The following is a 13,667-nucleotide window of genomic DNA, read 5'->3' on the forward strand; positions in this document are numbered from 1 at the left end:
ACATGGCCCTTTGCCCTCCCCGCAAGGCACTCCCTGGCAGGCCCCGCCCCCATCAGGCCAAGGAGGAGGCCCTGCTGCAACCCAGAACCCTCCAGCCGGGCCCAGAGCACATTCAGCCCCTTTCCTCCCTTTGCCGCAAGAGGGTGCTCTACCCACGTCTTGCCAAAGTAGGGGCGGAGCCAGGCTTGGTGGCTCCTGCCTGTCGTCCCAGCTCTTAGGGAGGCCGTGGCAGGAGGATCGATTGAGCCTGGGAGTTCAAGGCTGCAGTGAGCCATAGGATCACGCCACTTAGGCAACAGAGCAAGACCTTGTCTCAGAAATAGAGAGAGAGAGGGAAGCAGAGGACAGGAGGGAAGGAAGGGATTGTCTCAGATGCTGAGACATAAGGTACCCCAGCCCCCATGCTGAAGGGTTGTCCCTGGTACCTTGAGTGGCATCATCCACAGATATAAATATAATCTTACCTCAGCAAAAAAACAGAAGGAAAAAAAGTATCCCTGGCAAATTCTTCTTCACATTTATTTTTAAATTTATTTTTTTTAAGAGCGTCTCACTCTGTCACCCAGGCTGGAGTGCAGTGGTGTGATTGTGGCTCACTGCAACCTCTGCCTTCCAAGTTCAAGCGATTCTCCTGCCTCAGCCTCCTGAGTAGCTGGGATTACAGGCACCTGCCACCACGCCCAGCTAATTTTTGTATTTTAGTAGAGACAGGGTTTTGCTGTGTTGGCCAGGTTGGTCTCGAATTCCTGACCTAGTGATCTGCCCGCCTCAGTCTCCCAAAGTGCTGGGATTACAAATGTGAGCTACCTCTCCCAGCCCACATTTTTTTGTTCTTAGACTCACTGTGTCACCCAGGCTGGAGTGCAGTGGCACAATCATAGCTCACACAGCCTCGAACTCCTGGGCTCAATGGATCCTCCCTCCTCAGTTTCCCAAGTAGCTGGTACTATAGGCATTCACCATCATGCCCAGGAGATGTTTTTAAAATGTTTTGTAGACATGGGACGTCTCTGTGGTCCCCAGGCTGGTCTTGAACTCCTGGCCTGCAGTGTCAGCCTCCCAAAGCACCCAGCCCTCCTAACATCTTGAATAGTACTTCTATATATCTATCCCCAACGTTCTGATCCAAGATCACGAGTCGGTCTGCTGTGCCCTTAGGGGTCTCAGTACCCCCCACCTCCACAAGTACCTTGAGTATACCAGTAACATATTAATAAATGTGTAAAAAGAAATCTCCATTTCAGCAAGGGCCTTTTCAGCAAAGTTGCATATTGGAGATTAGGTCCTCAACCCAGCTGGAAACAGAAATGTTGCTGGGTGCTGTGGCTGTAGTCCCAGCTACTCCGGAGGCTGAGACAGGAGGATCGCTGGAGCCCAGGAGTTCCGGGTTGTAGTGTGGTATGCCTGTAGTGCAGGTATGTGCACTTTCACTAAGTTCAGCACCAATTTGGTGACCTCCCAGGAGCAGGAACCACCAAGTTGCCTAAGGAGAGATGAACCAGCCCAGCTCAGAAACAGAGGGCTCACAACTCCTGTGTTGATCAGTCATGGGATCTTGCCTGTGAATAGACACTGCTCTTCAGCCTGGGCAACATAGCCAGATTCTATCTCTAAAATAAATAAATAGGCTGGGCACGGTGACTCATGCTTGTAATCCCAGCACTTTTTGGGAGGTCAAGGCAGGTGAATCATGATGTCAGGAGTTTGAGACCAGCCTGGCCAACATAGTGAAACCTGTCTCTACTAAAAATACAAAGAACTTAGCCGAGCATGGTAGTAGGCGCCTTACTTGAACCCAGGTGGTGGAGGTTGCAGTGAGCCAAGTTCACGCCACTGCACTCCAGCCTGGACAACAGAGCAAGACTCCGTCTCAACAACAACAACAACTAAAAAAAAAAAAAATTAGTTTGCTGAGAATGATGGTTTCCAGGTTCATCCATGTCCAAAACCTAAAATGCAATTAAAAAAATTAAAAAAAAAATTCAAACTGCTCTCCAGTGTCCAAAAAGTATTAACTTTTAAGTTTAAAAAAAAAAATTGGGAGCGGTAGCTCATGCCTGTAATCCCAGCACTTTGGGAGGCCAAGGTGGGTGGTTCACAAGGTCAATATGGTGAAACCCCATCTCTACTAAAAATACAAAAATTAGCTGGGTGTAGTGGCACGCATCTGTCCTCCCAGGTTGACGCAGAAGAATTGCTTAAACCCAAGAGGCGGAGGTTGCAGTGAGCCAAGATCGCGCCATTGCACTCCAGCCTGGGTAGCAGAATGAGACTCCATCTCAAAAAACAAACAAACAAACAAAAACCTGATAAGCTGTGAAACGCTGTACCCAGTTGTCACATCTCTGTTCTCCCTCCATCTGGAACAATTTGCAGCCCCTGAGTATCATGACCTCGATATTTTCGGAGATTACAGGGAAGTTTTTGTAGACTGTCCTTCCATTTGGGTTTGTCCACTTCTTCCTGATGATGAGACCACCGTGACACGTTTTGGACAGAAATACCACAAAAATGAGGCTGTGCTCTCACTGTAGCCAATGTCTGTTGGAACCATGACTGGTAGTACCAACGTCCATCACTTGATTCAGATGCTTTTTTTGGCCAGGCGCCTTGGCTCACGCCTGTAATCCCAGCACTTTGGGAGGCTGAGGCAAGCAGATCACAAGGTCAGAAGTTTGAGACCCGCCTGGCCAACATAGTGAAACCCTGTCTCTACTAAAACATCACAAAATTGGCTAGGCATGGTGGTTCACGTCTCTAATCCCAGCACTTTGGGAGGTCGTGGTGAGCAGATCACGAGGTCAACAGTTCAATACCAGCCTGATCAACATGGTGAAACCCCATCTCTACTAAAAACACAAACATTAGCCAGGCGTGGTAGTGCATGCCTGTAATCCTAGCTACTCAGGAGGCTGAGGCAGGAGAATTGCTTGACCCCGGGAGGCGGAAGTTGCAGTGAGTTGAGTTCATGCCACTGAACTCCAGATTGGGCAACAGAGTAAGACTCTGTCTCAATACAAAACAAAACAAAACAAAAAATTGGCTGGGCACAGTGGCTCACCCCTGTAATTCTAGCACTTTGGGAGGCCAAGGCGAGCGGATCATGAGGTCAGGAGATCGAGACCAACCTGGCCAACATGGTGAAACCCTGTATCTACTAAAAATACAAAAAAATTAGCTGAGTGTGGTGGCGTGCACCTGTAGTCCCAGCTACTCAGGAGTATAAGGCAGAAGAATTGCTTGAACCCAAGAGGCAGAGATTGCAGTGAGCTGAGATCATGCCACTGCACTACGGTCTGGGTGACAGTGCGAGACTCTGTCTCAAAAAAAGAAAAATTTACTGGATATAGTGGCAAGGGCCTGTAGTCCCATCTACTCAGCAGTCTGAGGTGGGAGAATGTCTTGAGTCCAGGAGATTGAGGCTGCAGTGAGCCATGATTATACCACTGCACTCCAGCCTGGGAAACAGAATGAGACCCTGTCTCAAAAAAAAAAAAAATATATATATATATATACACACACACACACACACACATATATAATATATACACATATATATGTGGAAAGGTTTAAAAAAGGCAAGGATGAAATTTGTGCTTTTAGATGTAATTTAAGGTCTAAATATAAACTCTTGTTTTTCCCCAGTTTATGTAGACAGATAAAGAAATAAACAGATGTAGGCCGGGCGCAGTGGCTCATACCTGTAATCCCAACACTTTGGGAAGCCGAGGGTTAGGGTTACCTGAGTTCAGGAGTTCAAGACCAGTCTGACCAACTTACAGAAACCCTGTCTCTACTAAAAATACAAAATTAGCCGGGCATGGTGGCGCACGCCTGTAATCCCAGCTACTCGAGAGGCTGAGGCAGGAGAATCACTTGAACCGGGGAGGCAGAGGTGCAGTGAGCCAAGATCGCACCATTGCACTCCAGTCTGGCAACAAGAGTGAAACTCCATCTCAAAAAAAAAAAAGAAAGAAAGAAAAATAAACAGATGTAAATGTGTACATTTATGTGTGTGTATAAATGTGTGTTCACTGAGTGAACCCTGGGGTAGAATGACCTAATTGCATTGAATTTGCCTAACACAGAGATCCTGGTGTCTAAATACTATTCCTCCTTAAAAAGAAACTAAGTATTCTTGAAGAAATGGCGAATTCAGGGCTGGGACAGGAAGAAACAAGATGAGCCTGAAATAGCTTGTTGAGCCAGAAAGAAAGGAAGTGATTAAAGAATGACGGGGCTTGTCAAAATGACAAGAGGTCAGCCAGGGGCATCCACTGATCAAATCTGGGATAATTTCAGCATCAAAATAAATGACAGGAAAAAGCCAGTCATGGTGGCTCATGACTGTGGTCCCAGCTACTTGGGATGCTGAGGAGGGAGGATCGCTTGAACCTGGGAGGTCGAGGCTGCCGTGAGCTATGATCACGCCACTGCACTCCAGCCTAGGCGACAGAGTGAGACCCTGTCTCAGAAAAAGAAAAAAAAAAAAAAGCATGGTTTTGATCTTGTTTTGTTTTTTGAGCTGGAGTCTTGCTCTGTTGCACAGGCTGGAGTGCAATGGTGCGATCTCAGCTCACTGCGCCTCCTATGTTCAAGCTATTCTCCTGCCTCAGCCTCCTGAGTAGCTGGGATTACAGGCGCCCACCACCATGCCTGTTTAACTTCTGTATTTTTAGTAGAGATGGGGTTTCACCATGTTGGCCAGGCTGGTCTTGAACTACCAACCTCAGGTGATCTGCCCACCATGGCCTCCTAAAGTGTTAAGATTACAAGCATGAGCCACCACACCTGGCCTAATTTTTTTATAGGTATTTTGTAGAGACAGAGTCTTGCTATATTGCCCAGGCTGGTCTCAAACTCCTGGGCTTAAGCAATCCTCCTGCCTTAGGCTCCCAAAGTGCTGGGATTACAGTCGTGAGCCACCACACCAGGTCACTTTCCATTATTATTATTATTTATTATTTTTTGAGACAGGATCTCACTTTGTTGCCCAGGCAGGAGTGCAGTGGCGCAATCTCGGCTCACTGCAACCTCCGCCTCCTGGGTTCAAGCAATTCTAGTGCCTCAGCCTCCCAAGTAGCTGGGATTACAGGCACCCACTACCATACCTGGATAATTTTTTGTGTTTTTGGTAGAGGCAGGGTTTCACCATTTTGGTCAGGCTGGTCTTGAACTCTTGACCTCAAGTGATCCACCTGCCTTGGCCTCCCAAAGTACTGGGATTACGGGTGTGAGACACCACGCACAGCCCAATTGCTATTTTACATAATTCTGTGGTAACTCTAAGGAGACAACAAATATTCACCTACCATTTAAATGAACAACAACCAACCTTATCACTCTCGTGACTTGGAGTGACGTTTTCAGTCACAGCATCATTAATGGGCTGAAATGTTGCTGAGTCACACAAGTAGGAGTTAGCAAAAAATAAAAAATAGAAAAATAAAAAAGTGTTGTGTTTCCAAGCAAAAGCGAAGATGATGTATTGAAAATGAGGGAACTTGGGCCGGGCGCGGTGGCTCACGCCTGTAATCCCAGCACTTTGGGAGGCCGAGGTGGGTGGATCACAAGGTCAAGAGATCGAGACCATCCTGGTCAACATGGTGAAACCCCATCTCTACTAAAAATACAAAAAAAATTAGCTGGGCATGGTGGTGCGTGCCTGTAATCCCAGCTACTCAGGAGGCTGAGGCAGGAGAATTGCCTGAACCCAGGAGGCAGAGGTTGCGGTGAGCCGAGATCGCACCATTGCACTCCAGCCTGGGTAACAAGAGCAAAACTCCGTCTCAAAAAAAAAAAAAAAAGAAAGAAAATGAGGGAACTTGAAAGAGGCTTTAGGGAATGGCACGTGACAATGACCATGGGAGGCAGAAATGCATATGAAGACTTTGCACAAACTTTCATAAACCACAACAATGAAAATGCAATGTTTCTAAATAAAATTATTCTTTAAAATATAGGACTTTAGATCAGGCGCCGTGGCTCACGCCTGTAATCCCAGTACTTTGGGAGGCCAAGGTGGTCGGATCATGAGGTCAGGAGTTCGAGACCAGCCTGACCAACATAGTGAAACCCTGTCTCTACCAAAAATACAAATATTAGCTGGGCGTGGTGGTGCACACCTGTAATTCCCGCTACTCAAGAGGCTGAGGCGGGAGAATCGCTTGAACCTGGGAGGTGCAGGTTGCAGTGAGCTGAGATGTCACCACTGCACTCTAGCCTGGGCTACAGAGCGAGACTTCATCTCAAAAAAAAAAGTAAGATTTTAGGCCAGGCATGGCAGCTCATGCCTATAATCTCAGCACTTCGGAAGGCCGAAGTAGGCAGATCACTTGAGGTCAGGAGTTCGAGATCTGCCTGGCCAATATGGAGAAACTCCATGTCTACTAAAAATACAAAAAATTAACCAGGCATGGTGGTGCATATCTGTAGTCCCAGCTACTCTGGAGGCTGAGGCAAGAGGGTCACTCAAACCCTGGAGGCAGAGGTTGCAGTGAGCCAAGATCATGCCATTTCACTTTAGCCTGGGAGACAGAGCAAGACTCCATCTCAAAAAAAAAAAAAAAAAGAAAAGAAAAGAAATAATGAAATATGGCATTTCAAGCATCAAAATTTTAAATATTTTAACTAAATATTGTAAGTAGGGAGTTGATTATTCATCTGTCTCTCTAAAAGTTTAAATTAGAATTTGGGGCCAAATTTCTTTTTAATCTTCTCATTGAGAAAAGGAGGAAAGAAATTTATATTCAGGCACAGAGTGAATTTCATCCCAAAGCACTATCTCAAATATCACACACTAAGTACCAGGATTCACTCCCTGGCCGCCCACATCCTCCTCCTGTCCTGCTCCCCCAGGATGTCTGAGCCCAGGCCTGGGGCTGAGCCAGGAGATGGTTCCCAGCTAATGGTGAACCAGGATGGGGAGAGAGAGCTACCAGTTGGGCTAGGGGCTGAGCATGGTGATCAAAACAGATTGGCAGGGCCGGGCAGTTTAAGCACTGTCATCCAAGCCTTATGACTTTGTTTGTATGCACTTCTCAGAGCCTCAGTGTTCCCATCTGTGAAATGGAGCTAGTAGAGGGCCTCCCTAACCAAGTCACGGTAAGGGTTAAAGGAGTCAGGCATCTCACACCATGTCCAGTGCTTTGTATAAAGCACACACCAGGGGATCAAATGCAGTAATCCCAGCCCTTTGAGAGGCTGAGGCAGGAGGATGGCTTGAGCCAGGAGTTCGAGACCAGCCTGGGCAACATAGCAAGACCCTGTAATTTTTTTTCTTTTTTTGTATGTGTGACCCTGTAATTTTTTTTTTTTTTTTTTTTTTTTTTGAGATGGAGTTTTGCTCTTGTTACCCAGGCTGGAGTGCAATGGCGCTATCTCGGCTCACCACAACCTCCGCCTCCTGGATTCAGGCAATTCTCCTGCCTCAGCCTCCTGAGTAGCTGGGATTACAGGCACACGCCACCATGCCCAGCTAATTTTTTGTATTTTTTTAGTAGAGACGGGGTTTCATCATGTTTACCAGGATGGTCTCGATCTCTTGACCTCGTGATCCACCCACCTCGGCCTCCCAAAGTGCTGGGATTACAGGCATGAGCCACCGCGCCCAGCTGACCCTGTAATTTTTTAAAACAAACCTTCACGATCTGCACATGTACCCCAGAACTTAAAGCATAATAATAATAAAAAAACAAATTACAAGAAGGAAAATAAAGGGCCTGGGCCAGGCTTCTCAGGAGAGGAGAAAAAGGGAATAAGCTTGCCAGACCCAAGAAAGCAACAAGAGAATCACACACACACACACACACACACACACACACACACACACACACACACACACACACACAGCCGTGGAGCTTGGCTCAGCAGCCCTTCCCATTCCCCAGCCCCCACAACCATGCTCCAGGAACAAGTCTGTTCCTGAATCCTACAAAAGCTTCCTCCTCTTCCTCCCCCAGACCCCAGTAGCCCCTGGGCCTCCTCATCATTGTCTTGTCACTGTCACTGTGTCTGTCCTACCAGCCCCAGAGCGTCTGGAGGACAGGTGGTGACCGTCTTCACGCCAACCACCTCATGCAGGTACAAGGCAAGGCAAGGCAACACCAGCCTTGCCCAGCAGGTGGCAGCAGCGCTCAACATCAGGGATGCAGTGGGCTTGGGCTCACCCCAGCCCTCCCAGCCTACGGGATGGAAACACCAAACTGTGCCCAGGAGCTTTGTGAGTTCCCAAATGCCCAGGCTTTGCCCAGTGCTTGCCTGCTTTGTTTGTTTGTTTGTTGTTTGTTTTGAGATGGAATCTCACTGTTTCCCAGGCTGGAGTGCAGTGGCAAGATCTCGGCTCACTGCAACCTCCGCCTCCTGGGTTCAAGCGATTCTCCTGCCTCAGCCTCCCAAGTAGCTGGGATTACAGGCACCTGCCACCACACCTGGCTAGTTTTTTGTATTTTTAATAGAGACGGGGTTTTGCCATATTGCCTAGGATGGTCTCGAACTCCTGACCTCAAGCGATCCATCCACCACGGCCTCCCAAGTGCTGGGATTACAGGTGTAAGCCATCTCCCCAGCCTTTTTTTTTTTTTTTCTTTAGAGGGTGTCTTGCTCTGTCGCCAGGCTGGAGTGCAATGGTGCGGTCTACTGCAACCTCTGCCTCCTGGGTTCAAGAGATTCTCCTGCCTCAGTCTCCCACGTAGCTGGGATTACAGGCACCCATCACCACACCTGGCTAATTTTTGTAATTTTTAGTAGAGACAGGGTTTTGCCATATTGCCTAGGGTGGTCTCGAACTCCTGACCTCAAGTGATCCATCCACCGTGGCCTCCCAAAGTGCTGGGATTACAGGTGTGAACCACTGCGCCCGGCCTGGCCTCACTTCCTTCGAGCGCATTCTCTTACCTCCTCTACTCCAGGCGGCCTCGCCTCCTTGCTGTTTCTCATTAGCGCCAAGCAGACTCCCTCCTCATGGTTGTTGCCCTTGCTGTTCCCTCTGCCCAGAATGCTCTTCCCCAGATACCTACATGGCCCACTCCCTCACCTCCTTCAGAGATTTACTCAAATGCCACCTTCTCAGCAAGAACCTCCCTGACCAAATCGTCTAGAATTGGAAGCTGGGCACAGAGGCGCACACCTGGAGTCTCAACTACTCAGGAGGCTGAGGCAGGAGGATCACTTGAGCCCAGGCATTCAAGACCAGCCTGGGCAGCACATCAAGACCCTGTCTCTGCAAAAACTACAAAAATTAACCAGGTGTGGTGGTGTGCACCTATAGTCCCAGCTACTTGGGAAGCTGAGGCAGGAGGATCGTTTGAGCCCAGGAGTTCCAGGCTGCAGTGAGCCATGATCATGCCACTGCACTCCAGGCTGGGCAACATAGCAAGACCCTCCCTTGAAAAAAAAAAAAGGCCAGGTGCAGTGGCTCATGCCTGTAACTCCAGCAGTTTGGGAGACCAAGGTGGTCAGATCACAACGTTCAGGAGTTCAAGACCAGCCTGGCCAATATTGTGAAACCCCTGTCTCTACTGAAAATACAAAAATTAGCCAGGCGTGGTGGCGCATGCCTGTAGTCACAGCTACTCGGGAGACTAAGCCAGGAGGATTGCTTGAACCTGGGAGTCAGAGGTTACAGTGAGCCGAGATCCTGCCACTGCACTCCAGCCTGGGTGACAGAGTGAGACTCCTTCCCCCCCGCCAAAAAAAGAAAAAACTTGTACTGTACCAATAAAACTGGAATCCCTTCCTCAAACCCAGTGAGTAGTTCCTTCCCCTTCTTTCCTTTATCTTCTCTGTGACATATTGTCATCATTATATATGCTATTTATTTGTGTGTTTGGGATTTTTTCTAGCCCACAGACTCCTTGGGGACAATGATTTGTCCATCTTGTTTTCTGCCATATTCTCAACATCTAGAATAGTGGGCACATAGTAGATGTTCAATAAATACTTTTTATTTTTATATATTTTTGGACAGGGTCTCACTCTGTTGCCCACGCTGTAGTAGAGTGGCACAATCATGGCTCACTGAAGGCTCAAACTCCTGGGCTCAAGCAATCCTCCCACCTCAGCCTCCTAGGTAACTGGGACTACAGGTGTGCACCACCATGCTCAGCGAATTTTTAGAAAAAGATTTTTCTTTAGAGACGGGGTCTCCCTGTATTGCCCAGGTTGATCTTGAACTCCTGGCCTCAAGCAATCTTCCCACCTCGGCCTCCCAAAGTGCTGGGATTACAGGCATGATCCACAACCACACTCAGCCTAATAAGTGCTTTTTAAGCAAAGGAATGAAAGCCAGGCACAGTGGCTCATGCCTGTAATACCAGCACTTTGGGAGGCTAAGGCAGGTGGATCACTTGAGGTTAGAAGTTCGGGACCAGCCTGGCTAACATGGCGAAACCCCATCTCTACTAAAAATACAAAAATTTAGCCAGGCGTGGTGGTGCATGCCTGTAATCCCAGCTACTTGGGAGACTGAGGCAGGAAAATTGCTTGAACCCAGAAAGGAGTTGCAGTGAGCCAAGATTGTGCCATTGCACAATGAGCGACAAGATAATGTGATAAATAAATGTGGCCAGGCACAGTGGCTTATGCCCATAATCCAGCATTCTGGGAGGCTGAGGTGACAAATCCAGCCTGAGTGACAAAAATGAAACTCAGACTCAAAATAAATAAATAAATAAGCAAGTAAATAAATAACTGACAATCTGGCTCTCAATGGACTTTCCTTGTCTGCACAATAGTTGAGCATCCAAGGCCTCCTCCCTCCTTGGGCTCATCCCTCACCTATGTCCACCCATGCCCACCTGAGTGCCACAGCAGGCTCCTGGGGTTCTCTCAGTAGAGTGCTCCATTTTAGAGAGCTCCCCACCCCCACCCGGGCCCCAGCATCCTTTCTTTGTCCACTCCCTGCTGCAATCCCACTGCAACATGCTGTTCGAATGCCACCACCTCTGGGAAGCCACCCTGGTTTTCCTCACTTACTAAAACCACATCTGTCTCCCCACTGCACTGGGAACACCCTCAGTGCAGAACAGTGGCCCTGGAGCACGGTTTCCCATGTAATGTTTAATGAATGAATGAATGAATGATTAAATGAGGAAAAGACTTAGCAGAAAAACAGAGTTTAAAGTGAAGGGTAAGGCCAGGTGCAGTGGCTCATGCCTGTAATCCCAGCACACTGGGAGGCGGCCAGATCTCTTGAGTCCAGGAGTTCTCCAGAGTAAGACCCCATCTCATAAAAACAAAACAAACAAAAAACAGCCGGGCACAGTGGCTCATGCCTGTAATCCTAGCACTTTGGGAGGCCGAGGCAGGTGCATCACTTGAGGTCAGGAGTTCAAGACCAGCCTGGCCAACATGGTGAAGCCCATCTCTACTAAAAATACAAAAATTAGCTGGGCATGGTGGCAGGTGCCTATAATCCCAGCTACTCGAGAAGCCGAGGCAGGAAAATCGCTTGAATATAGGAGGTGGAGGTTGCAGTGAGCCGAGACTGCGCCACTGCATTCCAGCCTGGGCAACAGAGTGAGACTCAGACTCAAAAAAAAAAAATTGAATTAAGTGAAAAGTGCATATTCTTTTTTTTAGAAATGGAGTCTCACTATGTTGCCCAGGCTGGTCTTAAACTCCTGGCCTCAAGCAATCCTCCCTCCTCAGCCTCCCAAAATGCTGGATTATGGGCATGAGCCACTGTGCCTGGCCACATTTATTTATTTATTCATTTTTCATGCTACTGTTTAATATGCATCTCAGTGAGTGATGCTTGGCATGACACCAGAGTGCTTGGAGGGCAGAAGGTGAGCCTCCCCTTCCTGCTCTCTCCCCATGGGGCCAGACACTGGGTTCTGGAGGCACACCCGTGACCCACCCCACTGACTCACCCTGCAGGCTGACCAGGAGTCAGGCAGCTGCCCCTGTCACTTGTCGTCTCTCGGCAAGTTCCTCTAGCACTTACATCTTTGCTTTTCCTCTGTCAAATGGGGAACCACCAACGCCCATTCTGCGGGGCACCCAAAGTTGAAGCCTGGACAACTGGAAGGGGGTGTGGCTGTCTCCGGTGCCAGGACACATCAGACTGTCTTGGGCCATATTGTCCAGGGAAGGAGGGAAAGCTGGAACAGTGTCCCTAGCTTGCCTGGCAGCCAGCTAACCTGTGCCCATAGTCTGGGAGAGGTGCCAGGCCCAGACACACTGGGCAGCAGGGGGCTGGATCGGCTCCAGAGCTCCAGTGCTTTGGCAGTCCTGGGAAAGGGAAGGGGTGTGCTTGGCTTGGGGTCAAGAGGGTGTGGGCTACATACACAACAGCTGGGGGTGGTGGGGGGCACAGCGGACTTATGGGTGTGTGTGCAAAGACCGCTGTTGCAACAAGATGCTGGCAGGGACCTTCAAAAGAACATCTGCTGTTGACTGACCTCCCCCGCCCTCGCCAACTCCCACTCTTCCACAGGTCTTCCCATAAGTCCTAGAGGCAGCCAGGCCCCAGGCTTCTAGATAGAAAACAGAACCTATATTGGCCAAGTGTAATCCCAGTGCTTTGGAAGGCCAAGGCAGGAGGATCGCTGGAGGCCAGGACTTCGAGACCAGTCTGGGCAACATGAGGAGACCCCCGTCTCTACAAAAAAGGAAAAAAAAAAGAAAATAGAACCTCAGGCCTAGGGCCAGAGATCAAGATTGGGGATGCAGGGAAAGGGGACAGAGAGGGAGCTATAACTTAAATCTCTTTTCAAAAGATAGAAAAGTTCCTGGCCAGGTGCAGTGGCTCACGCCTGTAATCCTAGCACTTTGGGAAGCCGACACAGGTGGATCACTTGAGGTCAGGAGTTTGAAACCAGCCTGGCCAACATGGTGAAACCCTCTCTACTAAAAAATACAAAAAAATTAGCCAGCCATGGTTTCGGGTCCCTGTAATCTCAGCTACTCGGGAGGCTGAGGCAGGAGAATTGCTTGAACCCGGGAGGCAGAAGTTGCAGTGAGCCGAGATAGTGCCACTGTACTCCAGCCTGGGCGACAGAGCATGACTCTGTCTCAAAAAATAAAAAATAAAATAAAATAGGCCGGCGCGGTGGCTCATACCTGTAATCCCAGCACTTTGGGAGGCTGAGGTGGGCGGATCACCTGAGGTCAGGAGTTCAAGACCAGTCTGCCCAACATGGCGAAACCCCAGCCCTACTAAAAATACAAAAAATTAGTTGGGCGTGATGGCAGGCACCTGTAATCCCAGCTACTCTGGAGGCTGAGGCAGGAGAATTGCTTGAACCCAGGAGGCAGAGGTTGCAGTGAGCCGAGATTGTGCTCCAGAGCTGAAGCCGCTATACTTCAGCCTGGGTAACAAGAGTGAAACTCCATCTCTAAATAAATAAATAAGAAAGAAAGAAAGAGAAGTTCTTGAATCCTGCAGGAAAAAGGGGCGGGTCACCCAGCATCAGAGCTGTGAACTGAGAAATCCTGGGGAAAGAAAGGGCCAGTTCCTGAGTCCCAATTGGATGATGGAAGCAAGGGGGAAGGGTAGAGGCTCCCAGGCTGAAACTCTCCGGGAGGTTTTTGCCTGGGGGGACAGAAGGGAGTTCTGGAGGTCCCAAGAGCAGATAGTTAACAACCTCCAGCAAATCCTGGGGAAATGAAGGGATCTGGGGATGAGGACCGGATTCCGGGACAGGGATGCTGAGCGGCTGGGC

The sequence above is a fragment of the Aotus nancymaae genome, unplaced genomic scaffold (genome assembly GCF_030222135.1).
Source record: "Aotus nancymaae isolate 86718 unplaced genomic scaffold, 86718_ANA_hifiasm-v0.15.2.pri h1tg000012l, whole genome shotgun sequence".
Classification (NCBI taxonomy): Eukaryota; Metazoa; Chordata; class Mammalia; order Primates; family Aotidae; genus Aotus; species Aotus nancymaae.